General features: G+C 36.4%; 2 long non-coding RNA genes across 3 annotated transcripts in view; one reads left to right on the top strand and one right to left on the bottom strand.

Moving 5' to 3' along the window:
• The window catches only part of LOC139073350 (uncharacterized), a 77474-nt gene extending 62105 nt beyond the window's left edge, over window positions 1-15369 (top strand). The window contains exon 3 of the long non-coding RNA XR_011521979.1: window positions 15239-15369. This is a non-coding gene — a long non-coding RNA (uncharacterized lncRNA). The remainder of the gene's footprint in view (window positions 1-15238) is intronic.
• Window positions 1-22770, bottom strand: part of LOC139073349 (uncharacterized) — a 175431-nt gene that overhangs the window by 141936 nt on the left and 10725 nt on the right. The gene's annotated exons all lie outside the window — the stretch shown is intronic.

Here is a 22770-nt window from a genome sequence, read left to right on the forward strand (position 1 = left end):
CATTAGAGTCTAGACTGAGTAGTTTACAGAATCATTGGAAACAGCCAGTATAGAAAGGAAAGTAAGTGACAGTTGCCTTTAGTCTGTGATTTCTTGGCAAATCCTACTACTCAGGGATGATCTAACAAGAGTGAGCCAGGATTTTAGTCTCTGCAAGAGGACACAACAAAAAGCCAGTAATGTACATTTATAAATTTGGTGGTAACACTCAAAGTAGTTGCTAAATAGAATGCTTGCCTCCTGATAGTCAACAATCTACTCAGGTAAATAGAAAAAGAGACCAGCAACCAAATAGTGCCTGTTGCCCATCTTGTTCTCTGTGCCAGTTCAGCAGGGAGTCAAATGTTTTCCACTTTGACTCCCGCCCCTTTGGGCACAGTGATAATGGAACCCATTTCTCTACCCACCCACCCTTCACTCCCAGCTCACAAACCCTTTGTGGCCCATGTGTCCCAAGGCAGTGTATCTGTAACATCTACTTCATTGCTCCAATACTCCAGAGCCCTATCATCCCAACTGGGAAAAGTTTGCATCTCAGAAAAATGGCACATGGTTCTATAGTAAGGTTTTATATCTGCCTTCAAAAAGAGAGAGAGAGGCTTACTTATTAAATGCCCCACTCCATTGTGCTTAACCGTACTATTTTGTTTGTCCTTCTAAATTGTCCAGAGAATTTGAGCAAGGCTAGATTTGCAGGTAAGATAAACGGTGGACCCAGCTCTGAGCACTGGAGATAGCAAGGTAGATTTAAGGGTAGGCCAAAAGTAGCAAAGTATATCATATTCTAAAGAAGTCACCAGCAACCGAAGCCAGCAACATCCACTGGGTCTATTGAGAGTTGCCAGAATTGATATCTGCCAGATCACTACGCCAGCCTTGTGAAGAGTACATTGTTTATGGACAGAGGCCGTTTTCTTTCTTATACAGGGAACAGGAGAGAATATTTCCCTTCTCCTATTCAAAGAGAAGTTGGAAAAGGGCTTGAAGAAAAAAACACTCTAGATATTGGATTTTCTTCCAGAGGGAAGGATGAGAATTTCATTCTCTATTAGGACGTCTATTTAGGCAGCAGAGTTGCTAAATTCTCTGTACCACATCTAGCACAGAAGAAAAGAAAAATGGAATCGGTTGGCCTGGTGGGGAACCGCCAGATGGAGAGTCAGGACCACAATCTTAAATTCTCAGCTCCCAGGGAATACGGAATGTGGGCCCAGCGTGTCTCCATGGTGGAAAGTGCTGAGACTACACTGCGTGGCAAACAAGGAGACGCAAATACTATAGGAGGTGTTGTGATGTCACTACTCAGAGTTCAGTAGGGAGAGGTAGCCAGTCTGCTCAGGGCTCCTAGGAGGTCTACATGGGAACAAGCCACTCATCAGTGGAGCCCGTGGAGCCATTTCCTTTTCATGGCTGAACAAAATGAACTACAACAGCAGTTAAAGTCAACCAAGACGAGATGTTTGTAATTTTCTCTCTCTATCTCCTGAAACAAAACGCTGGAGAAGCTAGTCCCAAAGAGACAATACAGCCTGGGGAAGTGGATGAGGAGCTTGGAGGCAGTTTACAGAAAGCTGTGTTCTAAGAGCAGAATTGAAGTTTTTAAAGGGTATAAGGAAGAAGGTAATATCTATGGAGCTAGAATGGAGACCACTTGGAGGGGCAGTCACACTAGTTAGTGCCAGAAGGGTCTTTAATGAGCCCCAAGCCTGAAGGCCGCTCTTGACCCCTCGTGCAGCATATATGCTGCTTGGTGCTCGGCAGGCTTTAGAAACTCTAGCTGTCTCTCTTGTTTTCCTCTAGAAGACCTGTCAGGTAGAGATTCTCTATTCTTTTTTGAAGTTTTCTTTCTGTCTTAAACTTTTTCTTGTGGCATAGACCCCTTTGCAGATCTGATAATTGTGCTAAAACTTTTGTTCAGATAAAGATTCCTGCACACAAACACATTTTTGGATACAATTAGGGGGTAGTTAAAGACTCCTTAAAGATCACTGTAAGATATTTAAGAATTCTTAGACCCTAGTTTATGAAGATCAGATCTATTCCTTTTCTTGGATGCTCTCAATATGCAATTATTTTCTGTCCCTGGGAGTCAGGGAAATAGGAAGATGATTGATCTGTTTTTGTTTTTGTTTTTGTATCAGGATCTGCACAAAAGCGTTCCCTCTGTACAGAACACTTTGTCCAACTCTCTACACCTAACTATGTCTTACTAATTCATCAGGATTCTGCTCAGCAGCTCAATTGTCAAAAGCCTTTCACAGTCTCCATCATGAATCAACTGTCCTTTTATTTTCTCCCAGAGCAACATGGGCAGGCGTTTGTTAGAGTATTTTTTATAATGTAATCGCAAGTTCCCTAGACTATAAGCATCATGCGGTCAGGATCCTGTCTGTTTCAAATCTGTGTGTTCTGGAGTCAGCATGACTGAAGAGATGAGTAAAGACATCTGTTGTTTGGTATAATTTTACTTACATTCTTAAGTATGTGCCCAATCCTTCCCTCTATTAGTAAATTCTAATGTTCTGTTTATCAGCAAAAGCTTCTCAGAGTCTCTCATCTTTTGGCATTGATTCCTCATTTCGCTGAGGTCAGCAGACCTCTGGTCCAGATTTGGGATGCTCATATTCTCCTGGATCTGCTGCGACTACTGTTCTCTGCTTTAGCAGTTCTCAGCCCCTCCAGCCTTGGTTCTAGTGATCTGCACTCTCACTCTTCTCTGCCTGTTTAATTACTACCTATGTTGCCACAGGAGGTCCTATATCTTACATCTTTATCCTTCTGTGGCCCAGCCATGTTTCCATCTTCTCGCACAAACTGAGATTTTATACCACATGATCCAAGTCCTCTAAACTAACCTCACTTCTGGGAACATATAGTACTGCAGACATTTGCTGGTTGCCTTCCCAACATATTTCCCTCCTTATATCCCCAGGCATACTATGGTTATTCTTTCAGAAGTTATCTCTCTCTCGTCGTCAGAAGTGCATTTTTGGTGATATTCTCCTTTTTTGTTCTGGCTTTAAGAGTGGGTCCATACTGGTCTAAGCCAATTTTGCCCATCTCTTTCCCTTTAGCCCAGATGGTCACCTGGCCAAGTATGGGGCAATGCATAAAAAGGACTCCCATTGCCTTTTTTGGGAGCTACTGGAAAAGATTAGATTCTCTATTTTTCCTTTGGATGGCGTAACGTGTTGTGGGAAGGCTGGAGTTTCTGCTCTCATTTTGCTACCTCATTCAAAAGAACGAGAGTTTTGGGGGTCCACCAAAGAAGTGGCCTAAAAATGGAACTAGATCTGGTTCCTGAGAAATAAGACTACATTTTTGCCTAGGTTTTAAAAATATCCCTTATTATTTAATCCCATTTAAGGTGTTTATTTTTTCTATAGTACTTTTGTCTTTTATAATCAAAAAAATCCAAACCCAAAGACTGGGATCAAACTGGAAATTTTATACCCCAGGTGAAAAATAGGTCCTTAGGGTTCAGATCTCAGAGGAAAAAATATGAAGGAGAAAAAAAATAAAGGAGGGAAATGAGAAAAATAATGATAAAAATAGGCTTCAGTTTATATGGACCGTATTTGAATGAGACATCAAGATCAAGAATAGTTCATCAGTTTGATCCCCAGTGTAGAAAAACCGACTATATGAGAAATCGGAGAAATGAATCAAGTCTTGCAATTTTATGAAATGGAACAACTGCCACTGTGTTGGTATTGCCTTGTTAACTTGTGTATTTGTTAGGATCCCAGTTTAAGTGATGGACTAGAAGAAGCTTTAACCCAACAAGGGGATTTATTTAATGGATAGTGGAATACCAAAAGAGGACAAGAAAAGATATGCAGATGGGCCTCAGGAACAAACCAAAGCCAGGGACCTATGAGGATTCTGCTTTATTATCTTTACATGTCTCTGTATGTCTGCTCCCTTCTTTTCTTTCTCTCTGCAGAATAGTATCCTCTGCCTCTCTCTTTGTTCTTAATTCCAAATCCCTGGGAAGGGGATTCTAAATGACTCAGCCCAGGCCTGGGCTTCAATCTGGACCAATTAATTGGTGCCGTGGAGTGGAATAACGATTTATGACTATATGCTGGAAATTTAAGGAGTTGGTGTCATGCATAGCACTTTCTTTAAAAGGGGGAGAGTGAATTCGACCCAACTGTTGTCCACTACTATTGGATCAGAACAGTCTATGATGAGATCCATGGACTATAGTTCTACAGTGTTAGGGGACTGTTTTTCTGCCTCTTTCTATGCTATGGTATCTAATCATTGGCTTTCACTGTGCCCTCACTATGCAGCTTTAGTCTCTTGTCACTCAGTCAGAGAAGTAAAGACAGACAAAGGTTTCTATTTTGTCTTTGCATTTTTTCTGGTTTGATGCTGGAATATAAGCTCAGAGTCAACACTCTGAGATGACAAGTAAACTCTGTGGGTAGTTTATTGACAACTGCCACAGAGGAGCACAAAGCTCCTTCTTCCTAGATATGTCAGGCATTAATATACCTCATTTTTATATAACCCACTTCCCAAAAGCTTAATGCTATATTTCACATTGTAACATTCTCCTAGTAAATAAGGAACATTTTATTAAATGTATATCACATTTAGCAGCAAGGCTTTAAAAGATAATGATTTTCTTCATTTTCAATTGGCTTTTTCTCTTAAACCGAAACTCAACTTCTTGCTATATTCTCCTACCTATGATCACGTATTTGCAACATCTAGTGCACAATTCATATAAAGAGCCTAAACTGAAGATTTCTCCCTTCCCTCCTTCTAAGGGTGAAATCCTAACTTAGTTGATCTGATTTTATTCTTTCATGCAACCTTGCTGTTCATTCTACTGGTCAAGGATGAAAATGATACAATTCACTGCCGAACTCAATCTCCATAAACCATTTTCTCAAGCCCCAGCAATTCTTAATGGTCAAATCATAAACACCAGAAAAGAGGAGTTTAAAATAGAAATGCTGACAAGCCCTTAACTACAGCACATTGAATGATGCTGCCATAATGTGCTATATTAGATGTACTCCTTAGAGCTTATTGCCAGGGGTGAGTCTATAAATTCCTGAATTAAACCTCAAGTGCTCATAGCTTACACTTTTAAATTAAATTTCTTACTTGATGCTCTCCTTAGAGGAATCTGTTCTGCAGCATCTGGTACACTCGGTAAATAAAAATAGGCTAAACTAAACTGCTTACATCAGGTTTGAAATGTATTTCTATCATATTGCCACTACAGAAAGTGGTGTGTTCAACTTACCAAAAATGTCTTTGGGCACTTTATATTAAATAATTGTGGCCAGCCACTCCTAATAAATAAAGGAAGAACAGGGGGAAGACTGCTGAACGGTGTCCTCTGAAACTGAAAAGTGATGTAGAAATTTTGGAAAATATCTGTTTAAAAATATTTGAAGAATGTTTTTAATATATTCTGATTTTTCCATGCCATTTAAGATGAGAAATAATGAGGCCAGTTTTTCCACTTTGTATTCAAATTGGTAGCAATTTTCTCCTATGAATGTATCAGAATCAATTTAATTTTAGAATTCAAACAACTCGTCCCTAAGACAGAGTCATCTGGGGAATGTGACTTTCATTTAGTTGCCTTGACATGTTAATAGGTAATCTTTGTTTAGTCAAATGAAGATGGTTAGTTCACATTATTGCTTAGGGATTCTAAATGTGAGGATTGATCAGAGAGTATGAACAGCATGATGAATGTTCTTCCTGGACTCCTCAAGCAAGATTTATTGAGTTTTCGATTTTCATATGTTTTATAATTTGAACTAGAATTTCATCTTGAAACTCATCTACTAAGGACTTCAGAAAAATCAAGAATGAACTTCATGAAATATCTTCATTAACTTATTCCTATAAATCTTTCAGAGACACATACTTTTTTCTACTTTCATTTCTGGTCTTAAGCAAGTAGTCAAAAATCAAAGCACACATTAATGTTGGACACATCAGGATGCATAGATGAAACCATAATGCTTGAATATTTAGGGAAAAGGATTTCAACATTTTATGGTCAAAAGATTTTAGGAAATAAAAATAAAAATCATTTGCTCAAGTCATGCCAGCTTTTTCCCTATTAATAAAATGGATAAAATATTTCTAACTTGTCTCACTTACTTTTAAATACAATAGGCTTTCAAATAAAAGTCTTTCAAATGAAAACACTTTCAAATAAAAACTAAACATGAAATGAGAAGGGAACTAGTTGAGTAAGAAATCACCGAATCAGATAACACTTTTGTTTCTTTAAATTGACTTTCTTATCTGGCACTTAGACTCTAAGATAATTTTTATTAAATATGTTTTGGTAAATGTTTTGAATCATAGTAATACTCATGTAGGAGCATAGGAGGATATGTCCAAATGAGTTTGTATTATTCAGAGGCAACATTTTCAGTCAGGATGTGCCAATGAGATCTAAAGTTTGGGCACAAACATTAAATCTATGGCGCCTTGAAGCCAAAATGCCATCATCAAGGGTGGCCTCTGGAGAACACATCACGGTGTTAGGAAAGATAGCTCTCTCTTGAACTATTTGTTCATTGAATTTAATGAAAAAATTGTAGAGACAGTATTAGATGTAGAGTCACTGAGGGACCATCCATGTGTGGAATAGTGGGTTCAATAGCTGGAAAGTCTACGAATTTCCTTTTGCAATTTGAACTTTTGTCTTCCAGGTTGGAGGTAATGTGATAAAGACGGATCTGAAATAGAGAGGTGAATTGAAAACATTATCACCCAAAATGATCTGTTTATCATTTCACCTTCTCACTGGAGCTTAAGATACACAGAACAGTGTTAAACTATATCACCTATGTATCTTTTTATATGTTTTTATTAGGACAACCCATGTATTGTGACAGTATTGGAGTCTATGCCTATAGATTTCTGACTAATAAACCCTTATTGATTTAGCTATAGCCTCAGTTGCAGGAAATCTCTAGAATTTGACCTTTTTGAATTCCCTCCAGAGGCTAGAAAATGCTCAGCCTCCTTAGGAAGGGTTAATGCTGAAAACAGGTTGGGTATCCTACCTCTGCTTATATTTCCCTGATGCAAAGAGAACAGGACTTGGTAAAAGGAAATACTTTGATCTCTATTATCCTTTTAGTAGACTGCTTTGATGCTGCTGCTATCCTCTCCCTATAAATGTGGAAGTACTAATGATAGCCCCAAAATGAAAGAAAAAAATCCTTATACGTAGACATTCCTTATAGGTTGGCTCAGGCCTCTTCAGCTTTCTTTTCATATTGTCTTCCTGATCCATCTTATCTATTCCTTTAGTCCAGATGCCAGCAACTTTTCAGTAAAGGGCCAGACAATGAATATTATAGATTTCCTGAGCCATATAGTCTCTGTCACAACTGCTCAACTCTGCCATCATAGCATGACAACAGCCATGGACAGTACTTAAAGGAATGGGTGTAGCTGGGTCCCAATAAAATTTACTTACAAAAATATGTGACAGTATTGCAGTTGCCTGATCCCTGTTCTACTTCATAGCGTTAACCATCATTTCTTCAAATATGTATTTGTAGCCCTGACTTCTTCTTCCTCGCCTCTGGGCCCACATTTCAATCCCAATAAACATTACATTTGGATGCCAGATATTACAGTGGACTCCATACATGTTGTCCCATTGATCCCAATCCTGTCTGAGTTAGCTATTATTATCCTCTTTTATAGAGACCCTAAGCAGCTTGCCCCCTATTCTAGCTAGAAATGCAGAGATTTGTTTGAACACAGATTTATCTCACTTGAAATCTCAAGGTGATAAATGACCTCACTAAGTGTCCTCCCATATACAAAATGAAGTTCAACTTCCTTAGTCTGGTGCTCCCTTTACTTCCCAATCTTGTTCAGTACTCATAGAGACCTTGTGTTTAAGCTGGAGTAGCATCTTGGTTGGTCTACAGAAATAGTCCATTTACCCAAAAGTCATTTCAAAATAATTCAAATGTCATAGGACAAAACACAGCTCCAAAGATCTTCACAGAATATGGTTTCTTTGAAAGAAAAAGATATAATAGTGAAAAAGAAAACCAGGGTCATGACATTTCCAGGTTTTCCCATGAGAGCTGCTTCTTCAAACCCTCCAAGAGACCTTTCCAGAGTGGGTCATGCTCAAAACTTCTTTTTAGTTTACCAACTAAAAGCACATTAATGCAAATTACATCATATAGTCAGGTCAATACATATACTGATTCATTTCTGTGTGTCTTTGTTATCTATCATTTTCACTATGGTGAGGCTGCACACCTGCACTATACTATTGCTGCCTGCCAGCTTCTGTTCCTCTCAAATCCATGAGAACTCATCTTCCGACCTGAAGACTTTTACTCCTAATCTCTCTTTACATCACTCTCTCTACTTGTTATTATAAAATCACCTCCATTTTGCCAGTCTGAGGAGGACATTTAGGATTTCTGAAGTACAGCAAAAAATTGTGTGATGCCAGCGGCCTCTCAGTGGGCAGTGGGAGGGGAAAGTCTGCAAACATTCATATCTGTGCTATTCAGCCAGGTTCCTTGGCCTCAGCAGTTCTGTTACTTCTCTCTTGTGCCTCTATGTGGGAGGAACCACACAAGACTATTGCTATTTCCCAAATGTGAGATGTCCTTTCAGGCTTTTATGCTTCCTTACTCATCCTGGAATAATTTCCATCATCTGCCCCACTCGCTATCTCTATGTATGGAAACCCTCTACCCTCAGTAGTATGTAAGTTCCATGAGGGTCTTCATCTCTCATGTTCACTCCCCTTTTTGCAGGGCCAAAATCAGTGCCTGGCATATATGTTCCCATAATTATAACTCAATAAAACTGTGTGAAAAGAATTTCAAATAAAAAATGGCAATAATTACACATGCTATTAAGCATTAACTATGTTCCAGGCTTTTTTCTAAAGACCTTATGTATAACAAGTCATTTAATCTTCTGAATGATTATATAAGGTAGGTATTGTCATCCCTGTATTATAAATGAAGAAATCTAAAGAGGTTAGGCAATTTGCAAACAGCAACTAAATGGTAGAGATAGGATTTGAAACCTACAGCCCAAGCCGGGCCCACATCTTCATTAAGATATCTCTGATTCCCACACATAACTCATCATTTTTATATCTTTATTCCCAAGGTAGATTTTCCTCAACTATTACAGCAACAATTATTCTTTGGCAAATGTGTTTACCAATCAGGATTCTCAGCTGCAATATAGGAAACCACATTGATTGAAGGTGAAAATAAATTATTGGAAAGATATTTCTATTTCATGGAATCAAAGCAAAGGCTAAAAATTCAGACTTAGAAAACCAGAAAGAGATTAAATAAGCAAGGGAGCAAGAACTGCAGCCAAAATTATCCCAAAGGTATAACGGATAGTCCGCCATGTTGCCCCTGCTGACGCCTCCACCATGGCTTGTACTGGACATGAACATGCCACTGTCACAGCTGTCATGGTACCAGATGCTGGTTCTACTGTTGTCTCCAAAATGAATTCTAAGCTCTCTCATCTTCTCTGCATCATTTGTCTCAGATTCAAAGTCCTGGACAAAAGTATCTATGCATTTCAGTTTATGCCCATGTTCTGGCTCCCAGAAGCTGAGAGAGTGAATATTGGTCAGGGTCCTACTTTCCAGCTGTCTTAGAAGTCACCTCAAATAGGCAGGGTGTCTGGGGACCAGGTAGTAAACATGACAAATGACCACTTTAGGGGCATGTCCTCCACTAACATCAGTTTCCCTGAGGGTAGGTACCAGAGATTTCTAAGCCAATATCCTGTGGAGCCCTCCTTTTCATGTTACTGACTCTGAAGCATTCAGCCTGCTTTTCTTTCCATATTACAACTATTTGCTTTCTCCCCATTTGAGAGTGTCACTCTCCTCTATAATTAGTCCATGGAGGAGAACCTAAATATGTCCTTCTCACCACCAAATCATCTCCAAGTACTTTCTTGTTTTAGTATTTTGAAGATCTTCAATCTGAAGAAATAAAGAATAACAAAAATAATGAAATAGGGAATTTACAATGGATCAAGAAGTCTTATAAAATTCTTGTTGGTATAATTTCCAATCTAGAGTACATGACTTCCTCACCAGATTATATCCAGAAGCCTCATTACATGATGCAAGAAAACAGATACCTTGTTGCACTTTAATCCAGAATATACTCTCATTTCTAAATCTGGTGTGAACATCAGCCCCTGCCAGTAGCAATTTCCTAGTCTTTTCCTGGGTCTTGTCCCCTTTCTTGTTACATCATCTTTTGAATAAAGAACACTCCACTGGATTTATTTCGAAATTTCAGGATGTTGTCACTGAATTTTCAGCTATCACACTCATGTCCCTTTGAGTCCTTTCTACTAGACCCTGGAGTCCAAGAGACACTCCCTCTGCCCACATCCCAATGAGAAGAATGTCCTTTTATCTGAGTCCCCTCTGCTTCAATCTTTCTTCCATTGGTTTATTATAGTCTCCCTCACACTATTGGGAAACAGTTGGCTTTAAACTCTATAAATCATACTTTTCTCCTGTTCACTTTTTTTTTCTTTATGCCCTTTACATTTTACTTGTAGCCTACTGTTAGCTTTTAAAGGATATTGGCATTTTTATGTCTAATGTTTTCAATCTTTCTGTACTGATGGCTATATGGCCTATCAAAAAACTGACTGCTCTGTTTTCCCCTTAAAGTTTCTAGACAGTGTCTTAATTCAGAGATCCTCGTTTGCTGTACCCCTATCATCCAGTTTCTATTTTTTCTATTTCCTGTTAAAATTATTTTAGTTCACAGTCAATTTGCAAGGCTGAAATAATTAGCACACCCTGAGAGAGAGCCCTCCCTCATTCAGTCACTAGCTCGATCTATACCTCAGCGTTCTCTGAAATGGTTCTCATTCAAATGTCTCATTTATCTGCTAAAACCTATGCTTCAATTCTGTTATTTTTTTATTCTCTATTTTTGGTAAGCGAAATAAAATGGTGTAAAAGTCCATATACACGCTTTTCACCAACAGGAGAAAGAGAGTCACTTCAGGATAACTTTCCCTGTCATCTAGCACTTTGCTCTTCCAAATTATATGTACTCAGTAAACATTTAATTTGAGTTGAAGTAACATGATGCGGCTTCCAAGTTTTTTACATGCCAGACTCGGAAAATAGTTTTATCTTAAAATGTTTCTTGCCCAATCTTAGGTGCTCCTGATCTAAAAGTATTCAGAGAATAATGATTAGCTCTGGTGATTGGGAAAGACTTTCGTACTTTCTAGATATATAGTAGCACTATACATTGTAATTAGAGGCATGGATATACACGTAACCTTTCTTTAAATCTAAAATTTAATTATATTAACATTACTTTCTTTAATTAGGAATTGCTGTTGTTTGTACAACTGAATGAATGCTTTAAGAAAGCTCAGCAGTCTAGTGGGCCACTGCATGACAGATATCAGTATCACCATCTCCCCCCAAAACTCAAATCAACCTCTAGGATAAAATGTATTCAGAAGTGCTTTTCTCTCATCATTTTCATGCTGGTAATTCTTTGTCATACTTTCAATTGAAGCAGATACAAAGCCACCTTGAAGTTTAACCAACAAAACAGATACGTTTAACTATAATCAATAGAGAAAAATGTAAATTGAGAAAAATAGGTCATCCATGTTGTTTCATAATTATACTATGGATTCTCTTGCCAATAAATTACTTTACCAACATGTTGAGGATAAACGTAAATTCTCTGTAGAGAACTTTACAGATGATCAGTGATGACATTAATATATAGCTCAAATGAGATATATTATGCTAAAATAGAAACTCACTTCCAAAAGGTTAAAAATCTAATCAATAACTTGCTGAAAGAAAAATGTATTAGAGAGAAACTGCAGTAATTTCATACAGAAATAAAGGAGGCAAGTATTAAACAAGGCAGCTAAAATTAATGTTTGGTTTATGCTCTATGAAAGCATTAAACTCATATTAGTGAAACTCTACACCATTGTCTAAATACTTGCATTTATTTTCCAAATTAAGTCAACCCAGAGTATTATGATGATTAAGCGGTTATCTGGTGTATATTGGGGTAAATTTCATATACAACCAATCAGCATAATTCAATCCACAAAGTTGGAATTAGACAGACTTTCTGCTTTTCCCTGCTTAAAGAACTCCGTGGTGATTTCCTCAAGGAAAAACAAAATTATGAATAAACATAACAGAATTGCCAGGCTTGAGACTCCTCGTTCTGTGAATATTCAAGGCACAGTCCTGATTCAGGTTCACTGTACCTTGAATTTTAAGACCTCAACCTTTATCAGAGCATAATGCACAAATCCATGTTAGAGAAATCTAACAAAGTGTTGTCATATCTATCCCTCTTATATCAGCCGATTAAAAGAAGGGTAGAGAAATTGGGAATGTTCATACATAGTTTTCCCAGCCAAATTTACACATTCTGAAAGACGTTAAAAATGGTCTGAAAGACCCTTTGCATGGAATATTGTTTTCCATTCCTTCACTTTCAGCCTATGTGTGTCCTTGAAACCAAAGTGAGTTCACTTTTTTTTCAGAGCACATTTTGTTGAAACATAAACTTATTAACACTTAGGTATTTATTCCTACAATAATTGCAGTTAATAATGACCCCAAGACCCAGAGCATTCCATTTATTAGTCAAAGAAAAGTCAAATTATTGTTGTTATCCATTTAGAGTTGTGCTCTTCATTGCCTTCTAATCCTTTGGAAATTTATAATTTTATACTGGTGTGATACACTGACTCTCTCTTGACCAGAATATTGGATTTTTATAAACTCTATTTCTTTAACTTTACAGACAGCAATGTGCTTGCTTTTACAACATTCTGCCTAATATAGGTGTAGCTGTAGAAAGTGTTGAATCTCCAGTCTCGGTTTTGTGTCTCACACATTTATGCTACACTTGCCTCAGTGATGAGAAAATAAAACAAATGAAATGCAAGCTCCTTAGCAGGTGGAGCTTGGGGTACTCATTTTCAGTTGAGAGCTGATAATTAGGCTGCATCCGTTCAAGCTCCTAACTAAAGGTAAGATGGTTCTGCCAAAGACGAAACTGTTCTAGAGCAATTTCATTTCTAATTATGAGTCCTGATAGAATATGCTTGTACCTAATCTATGATGGAATGTAATCTCCTGGGAAATAAGGGAACCAAGATATTAAAATCACATTTTTATGTTAGAAGTTAGGAATAATTCCCGTTTGAAAATGTGTCCTATAAATATGAATGTTATTTACAAAAAGATAAAAATCTGTAAGAGGAAAGTAATTATATTTTCCAAGATCCTGGCTAGGAGAGAAGGGTGATATATGCTGATATACATGTAGCAGTAGATATGGATATAGAAATAGATATAGCAGACATAGAGGTGAGAACAGAGGCAGAAAGAGACACCAAAGTGGAGATAGAGCCACTCGTATTCAAAATTTTCAGAATAGTTTCCTGTACTCTGACCTAAATTCCCCTTGGGGGGTTATAATGCACAAACTTCCAGCTATAAAATAAATAAATCATAGGGATATAATTTCCAAAAATAAATAAATAAATACAAAATAAATGTCATGAATTAATTCATTGTTTCCAAATGATCAAGCTTTCCACATAAGAAGCATATACATTGAGGCAAAACTGGCTCAGTCTATTTACCATTGGATCATCTTAGAGTGTAACAAATTCATCTTGATCTAAATTATATGTATTTAATGTGTTGGATGCTGAATAGGGCTAACAGTGGTCTAGCATCTTTAGATATTTTCCTAGATTCATGAATCTGTTCTCTCTTTCCATGAGCACATAATATAACCCAAGTAAACCAAATAAATAGAATTAAAAACGCATAAAATTGACTCTAATCTGACTCACAGAATGGTTACATTTCAAGTCCAGGGACAGGATCAGTGTGGTCGGAATTAGGGTCTAGTTCGCCTACTATAGGACCTGCCACTCAGACACTAAATATGATATTGGCTCACTTTCTTGAGAAATAAATTTGCAATTTCACTTATTAAATGGACTAATCTACTGAATGCATTCAAAATTGCCTCACAATCATTTATTTCAGGATTTTGTGTTCTCTTAAATATAATGTGATTATAGTTACTAAAGAAATATCCTACTGATCAGTTTGCACATCAGCGCAGGTTAAAATTTGAACTATCAACCGAAGTTATTTGTAAGGGTTTCAAACTGTACCAATATGCTTGCATAAAAATACAATTCAATTTTGTTCAAATGGTTTGTAAGAGCTGCCCAAAATAATTGCATCTCTAAAGGAAATCTTTGTTGCCTGATTTGCAAAAGGTCTTTGCAACATTTTCTAAATTCTTGAGATTCAGAGAAACACCACTTCTGTGAGATACTCCATGGAAGAAAAAAAGTTCAATGTCCACATATATTTTGCAAGCTCTCTGGGCTTATTTCCTTTCTCGGAGAATCAAAACACACATTAGAATAGTAAAGGCTCTGAGAAATGCCTGTTCAAGAGAAACCTGTTTATAATTAAGTTTTGTTTAACTCAATGTTTCTTAAAGGCTTATTTGCCTGTGGAGCCAAGGAAATACTTTTAATGTAACATATTTTAACACTCAACAAAATTATTAATCTGCAGAACACACTTTGAAAATGCTGGCTGATTTAAATGTATTGTTTTTACTACACACAAGATAAGAACTATTACTTAATTACAACTGCCTAATAGTTAAATCAAAGTTCACTTCTTGTAATCTCAGATGCCAATCTGTAATCTTGGGTCCATGAACTTTACAAATTCAGCAAACTCTTGAAAATTTGTGTTAAAATGGGGGCATATAGTCACATTTTCCTTGGGAAGGAGAAAATAACCTTCATCAGATTATTAAGAGTCCATGATTAAACATTGCGTCCTTAATCTAGTAATGCTAAAAATCTATTTCGAAAGTAAGAATCTTAAAAATGCATTAATAAACATTTGAACTGCTTAGGAGAGGAAACAGTGGTGTCTAAAGTCAAATCTGTGCCTTGAAAAGGTGATATTATGAACAGAAAGTAAGTTTCACATCAATTGGACCTGTGTTTTGTGGAAAACAGCAGCAATTGCACCTGCTTCCCAGCTTCTGATATCACCTCAGTTTATGCTTCAAAAGAACCCTGGCATGCTCATTGAATCACTCTTGTATTCCTACTGTGACTAATTTTCTTCCACCATGTTACACAGAGAAATATACTTGCCACGTTTATCACTGCACCGTTCGAGGAAGAGCCCCCCCCTCCAGAATTGAACTGAGGAGGACTCCTCCTGCCAGCTTATGAAATGAATGAGATTGTCCATGAAAGAGGCCAACGTGGAAAGGTATTTTTTATTGTGGTAAGAAATATGAATATCTCCAGTGTTTTACCTGTTCTCATGGAAATTAACAAAAATATTAACTTCCTGAAGAAAATCTAAAAATGAAAACTAGGATTCGTTAGAGTTCTCCATGCTCCATTCTAGTGTAAGGAAATACTATTCAAAGGGTAGAGAGAAAGATCCACGGCACTTCTTGTTTTCTTCTTCTGCAACTTGACAGCAAAAGTCAGGAATTGCTATCACATCTAGGTTTTCCTTGGTTAGACTGTGAAAGAAGAAAGACTAGTCAATAGCATCACCTTTGATTCTATAGCTTTTGGCATGAAGTATTTATTCTTTTATAGAATTTAAGCTCAGGTCACTTGTCAAAAGCAAAATGATATGTTTAAGAGCCATATTTAGTTATTGGTATTTACTTGTTTTAAAATTTCAAATGTTCTTTTCTCTTTGCTCGGAAAGCAGCATTTTGGGGTATAAGGGTTAGGTAGTCCTGGATGGATTGTAACAAACTAACACTCTTCTGGAAACAAGAGGACATACTTTAGAAATTTGACAAACATACAAATGGGGAAGGTGATTAAGTTAATATGACCACTAAGGAAATGTTACACTAAGGTGCTTGCCTTAGTTACAAAAAGAAAAGAAAATTATCTTATTTTGGCCCCCCAAAATAGTGAACCTAGTATAATAATAAACAGTAAATACATACATAGTGAAATACGTGTTTTCTTAAAGCCATTAATATGCGCAAGGAATTAAGATCTTATCACAATGCAGCTTACATACACACACACACATACACAAACAGTTATGATTTTTATTTAACCCAATTGCTGTATTTTAACTGCTAAAGTCCAGATACAGTGATTTTCCTAAATGCTAAGTAACGACTAATTCATAACTCAATACCAAACAACAAGTAATATTTAAAGTTTTTGTGCTGAGAATTTAGTGTGTGGTAAATGAAACTCTAACTTCTGTCTGTTTTAGTAATTCCTTCTCAAAGTTACACAACATCCTTGGACCTACAAGGTGTGCCATATATGACCCGCATTGCCATTCACTATGCACTATCCTTAGAAGACAGTCTGAGATTGATGAACTTAATGACAGTCAAGGTCTACGAGGCTTTAGGCGATAAATGTAGGCGGTCTACATTATCAAAGAACTCCAGCGAGTCTAGAAGTTCTGAGTTTGGGACTGCATTTTAAGGTACAGCAAGTAAGCCTAGCAGAGTTTATTTGGACCAGTAATGCTCCCTAAACCACAAACCTTGTGTGCCCATGCTCAGGTGTCAAATGTTAAAGGGACTGGGGAATTGCCAAAGTCTGAGAGGAAATAAGGATTTTTTTTATTTGTGGTTGCTAGTGTTATTTTATCAAATGAACATGTATTTCTCTTTCACAACATGTAACATACCTTCCACACCAAATGTTTGAAGTCTGTAAAGTGTAGCTATTTTTAAATATTAACTGACTTTTTTATTTTTAATACTTCTATTGTTCTCTTTTGGATGAGATTCATGAAGGGGTGGAGATATTAGACACCTATATGAGCCGTAGGTTTGAGGAGGCTGGTGAATTCACACCTTACTCTCTTCTTGATGTTTGAAATCTGATCATTAGAGATTTAGTCTTTCTGTTTTCACTTAATACCCTTATTAGTCTCTCTCACTAATTCATTGTAAACAGGTTTAGTAATCTAGTTTCTTCTGTGGTAGTATTTTAAAATGTCTGTTCCAGATACTTTAAAAGGAAATATCAAAAGGAAACAAAATACTACAGACAAGGAAAGGGGGATCAAACCGGATACAAACTATGCCTAATTCAGAGCTGTGTCTAAGCCTAAAAGAAATGCTGCCTTAAACAGCTTTCTGTCTCTATTCTACAACAGTCTACAGGCAGAACAAAGCTAATTGTGATACAATTGTATGGTTAATATGAAATGTATACATTTACACACACACACAAATACATAGATCTACGATACACACATCACACATGCATATATATATTTATACATATTTACACATATATAATATAGATTGTTAGTGCAATATGAGAATGGCTATTTATTTAGATGTTGAGGAGTGCATGTGTGTATAGAGGGAATATTTCCTCTGGAAATTCAATTGCATATACATTTATTGATCATTATGTTTGTCCCTAGGTATATAAAATCATGTCACATCTTCAACTCTTATTCTATTAAATAAAGTAAATTTTCTGGTATTTTATGTTTTGCATTCATAAAAATATAGGATCCCCAATTCTGAAATTCTGTTGAATAACATTATTCCAATCTGCATATCAGAGATGATATATTTTATATCAGTTTCATACAAAGTTTTGGGTAGGAGGGAGCACAATAATTCTTCCTTTATAGATGAGCAAAGATCTGGAGACATGAGTTTCCCATCCAAATCATAAAGCCAGGCTATACTAGGGATATTTCCGGCCTTTCCAAAATGTTCCAGTGGTAGAATTTCAGCGAGTGCAGAAGGCCAGTGTGATACAGATTCCTGGGCAGAGGATGGGATCCTCCTAGTGCACTAGGGGTAAACCAAGCTTGCTCTTAAGACTCTAAATCTGTGGAAAATGAACCAAAATTAACAACTCTTTTTCTCTCCATGCCCAGAAAGACCACCAACACTACCCCCTTATGCAAGTTTCTCTCCATTGCTATGACACTCGACTTCACTTGAGACTCTATTGCAACCAACCTTTGTCTCCCTAGGTCCTTAAGAAAAGAGAGAACATAGTAACTATTTTAAACAATTAAATATCCGTTAGATGCAAACTCGATTAGATCCCACTCAGAATCAATTTAAAAGCCTGAACTAGAGACAAAGAAGAATTTTAGGCAGTTGAATTTTAGATCAGAATCAAGAACTAAGGGGAGAAGTGAATAATGATTGACATCCCATATATTAACTCATATTCTGAATATAACCATACGACAAATATTGCATTTCCAATTTACACATGTGTAAAATTCCTATGAAGTGACTGAAATAAGATTTAAAACTACCTCTGAAATATTTAAAACCCAGTAGTATTCATTCTATCATTGATGTTCAAGAATTTTACTACATTTAGATGGAATAGGTCAGAAGGCCCAAAGCCGATTTTCCTCACCCTATCCATGTTTTCTTTCCTTGGAAAAATAGCTTGATGACAACAAAGAATTAAAGATTAACAAAACAAACCCACTGAAATAAATTTATTGCTAGCTATGGGTATGAATTGCTTATTAATGTTTCAAGAGATGAATATGATCATATATATGAATTTTATTATAAAACAGCATGCTATAATGTAAATATAATTTGGCAAATATTATACTTATTTAATAATATATTGCAAGTTATTTAGATAGCATAAATGCATAGGTAAAAGATAACCAATGAAGCTGTCAATATGTTGGGGAATACATATAGATCTGCTTTAGTAACAAGAGTATGTATGATTCATTGTTGAATCTTCAATACTCCACATCTTAAAGTCTATTCATTGTAAAATGCTAAATCAAAATTAACGTATTTACTAAAAATTGGAGAGTTCACCAAATAATCTCAAACCAGCTAAATTGACAAAGATGAAGTTAAATAAATAGCCTAAATAAAAGCTATTTCCATAATTATCCCATAATTTAAATGCAAGAAGAGCAGCGATTGCAAATCATCCTACTTGAGGCGCAAAACTGATGCAATAGTGGCAAAACACACTGTCCCCTCAAATTCTGGGACTTGTGATTCTTTTCTGTGTATATAAAACAATAGAAGTTTTATAGTGTTGTCTTACAGTCAGACTGAATTATGTAACAGTGATTTATAGCTCTCTGGAGATGCAAGCACTAATGAGACTAAGTGAGTATAAAATTTAGTAAGCCTTAATAACTTGCTTTATACAACACTAGCAAGTTGCTTTTGGACATAGGAATTACATATTCAACCTCATTACCAAAGAGTTAATAATCAGAGGGAGAATTCAGAGGGCAATTGGGGGATCTATATACAGGGGGAGAAAGGGCATCAGTGTTCATTGATGAAGAAAAGAATGAAACAGTGAAAAAAATCATGGAGAAAAAGAAGTCAGAGCTGTGAAATGTCTTATGTTTGTTTGACCAGACAATGAGGGAGTTTAATAAAGTATTATTAATTTCCAAGAAAGTCTGAAACTGTTCACATGGGTACCCCCAGCTACTTAAAGAGATGGTTCTCCTCCTTATGCTAGCATCACTATTATAATAAAACTTTAACAAAAACAAACATCGAAATGAAGTAAACAGAAGCTTAGCTTTCCTGTGTCCAGCTAGCTTCACCTTGGGTCAATCTGAGAAGAAGTTTGGGAGGAGGTTGTGACGTTCTAAAAGATCAAGGACAGAAGACAAGACATTTTAATGGAGGTTGAAAGAATTGACTCAAGCCTTCAAATTCAAAAGAACTTTGTGGTACCGTAGACACGCCATTTCTTCTACAGAATGGCCATATCAAGGTAGGTATTAAAACATAGGTTTGCATATCCAGGTTGTCTTGCTTACTCTATCCATGCCTGTAAAAAGATTCCAAGACTGAGAACGACTGAAGCTCATTCCCCTGATCCTTACATAAACTGGGTTAGGGCTGGAGGAATTGTATAGCTTACTGCCAAGGTGTTCTCCTGCTAACCAGGAGACCTGGGGCCATCCAAAGTGGGGAGGGACAACACAATTGGGAATCTACAAGAAAAGTGCAGATTTCCCCAGGAGAAAGTGTTTAAACTGCAACTGAAAGTCAGTGCTATTCCATCACAGCATAGATTGAGTATGGTGTCATAACTATACAAGACAGATGGTGGAAAAAGTTAAATAGCATTCTGGATCTCTCTAAAAAAAAAAATCAGTTCCATATAGTGGTTAAATTATTTTAGTCAAGGTATGAAACCTTCTCAGAATATCAGACTCAACCACGATAAAATGTTCCTAAGAAACACATTTTCAAGAGAACACACATACACAAATAACAACAAAAAAAGATTCTTGGTTACTCGTGTCAGTATGCCACTATTTCCTTTCACTACCATGTATAGTGAGACCCCAATACAAATGCTGGATATAGTAGGTCTTAAATCATAGTAAGACCTGAAATCCCTATGATCTGGAGATTTAGATAATGGAGTGAAATGAATGTGGAGAGTAAGACAGGGTGTGTGTAATTTTAGATCTGCTGTCTCGTATCCATGTCAAAATAGATAAGTCCTTTAAATTCTCCAATCTGCTAAAAAAATGGAACTCGTAATATCTTTTACAGAGATGTGAACATTAAACTGCATTAAATTATCAAAAGCATTTTGTATACATTTAGAAACTAAACATTTGTTGATATTATGGGCTGTTGACTAGTAAGAGCGAGGAACATACTTTTCTTTTCCTCTTGTGACAATTTGCAATGAACACCAGCTATCCATGACTTGTCAGAGAACTGACAGCTATCAAGAGATTTATGTACCGAAATAGTACTCTCAAAAATACATGGTTAAAATGTTTTTAATTATCTGGATTATGAAAAAAAATGAGACTCCTGGTTTTTTTTCCTGTCACTATTTGAATAGTATGATCATACATACTTGTCTTTAAGGTCTATTTATTCTGATTTTTTTAATTATATGCATTTAGTTAGTCATTGAGATACAAGAACTTATCCTTTACCCACATCTAATGAAGAGAGTTGGAATGAGCAGTCATGCTGAATATGTTTAGGAGTCAAAATTGGTGCTTCTTAAAATAGTAATTAATAGGCAGAAATAATTGCTTCTTCTTCCCTGAAGGTCGTCAGACTATTTCAACAAGGCAATGGGTTTCCCTCTTGACACTATCAACCACAGCCCTGTATGCCTACCCATGTATGGTTGTGCTCACAAAATGTTTACTATAACTTAAACCTGGACCAAGACATTGTATGACGCTGGGATTTCAAAATGAAAAAGTTTCCACCAAGTACTTATACAAAAGTAAAATGTTCACTAAATATCTATGATTTGTTACTGAGGAGTACTGAATTTATAGAAAGATAGACGTTTGATTCTAGGCCAACCACAAACCTAAACATTATCCATTCTGGATATATCCTTTATATCATTTATAGACACTTCCTTAGTCATCACAGTTGAAATAAATAAATTCCTGACTTTTTCCAGCTACTATTAATTGTGTTTTCTATTACACACAACCAAAAACATGTTTAACTCATACAACTCCCTAGAAATGAAAGTTTGGGGGCCAGCCCAGTGCTGTAGTGATTAAGTTTGCGTGCTCCACTTCAAAGTCCCAGGGTTCAATGGTTCAGATCCCAGGCGTGGACCTACATACTGCTCATCAACCCATGCTGAGGTGGCATCCCACATACAAAATAGAGGACAACTGGCACAGTTAGCTCAGTGACAATCTTCCTCAAGCAAAAAGAGTAAGATGGCAACAGATGGTAGCTCAGGGCTAATCTTCCTCAGCAAAACAAAACTGTTCATTGACCTTTTACAGAGAACACAAGAAGATACAGGTACTAAAGGAAAAAGACTACTAAATAAATAGTGATGATAGCTCCACAGACAATAAGAAGTACGTATAAATAAGAGGATACTACAACCAGGGATGGTGTGGGAGCTAACTAAATATTCATGAAGGTCAAAACCCAAACTTTATCAGAGTATCTTTTTAAAAAATGAGATAAAACAGAATTTTGATGAAATATCTAGGGATATGGATCCCACTACTTTATTCTATTTTAGTGAATAAAGTTTTAGTGGCACTTTAGGAAAACTCTATTTATAAATTTGGAATCATTTTTATTTGGTATCATCTGTTTATAAGTAAAAACAGCAGTTCCTAAGATGTCAAAAAATATTTTCTCCATACTTCAGTTTAAGAAATGTATACTACATTTTTTTCAAACTTTTTTGTTCAAGTAGTATTTTTCCATAAAGTTAATACAAAGGAAAACAATATCCTCTATTCAAAGGTTATTCCGCTTCTGATGGATGAGAACTAATTAAACGAGTTTCCCTCTATGTACATAAGACTCAGTGTTTTTACTTCACCAGGTGTAGGATTATTCCTCATCTGCTTCTGTTGCTAACTCAAACAAATCTGTTTTTCTAAGTTTACTCAAGTGAGCCATATTCATAGAAAAGAAGTCAGTTAAAACAAAATAGTCCTTTCCATAATAAGCTTTAATATTCTGAGACTTATCACTGCCTTTAGCACTGTTATGTGATGGGGAGAGGAAAGAATGGGAACAGAGGCATAACAGCTAGGAAAACAGCGAATTCCTGATTTAACACGCCGTGAACCCAGGGCTGAGGAAGGTACAAGTTTCTGTTAGCAAAATACAGAGACCAATTCTCTATCTAGAAGACAGCTTAGAA

The sequence above is a fragment of the Equus przewalskii genome, chromosome 9, assembly GCF_037783145.1.
Source record: "Equus przewalskii isolate Varuska chromosome 9, EquPr2, whole genome shotgun sequence".
In the NCBI taxonomy this organism is placed as follows: Eukaryota; Metazoa; Chordata; class Mammalia; order Perissodactyla; family Equidae; genus Equus; species Equus przewalskii.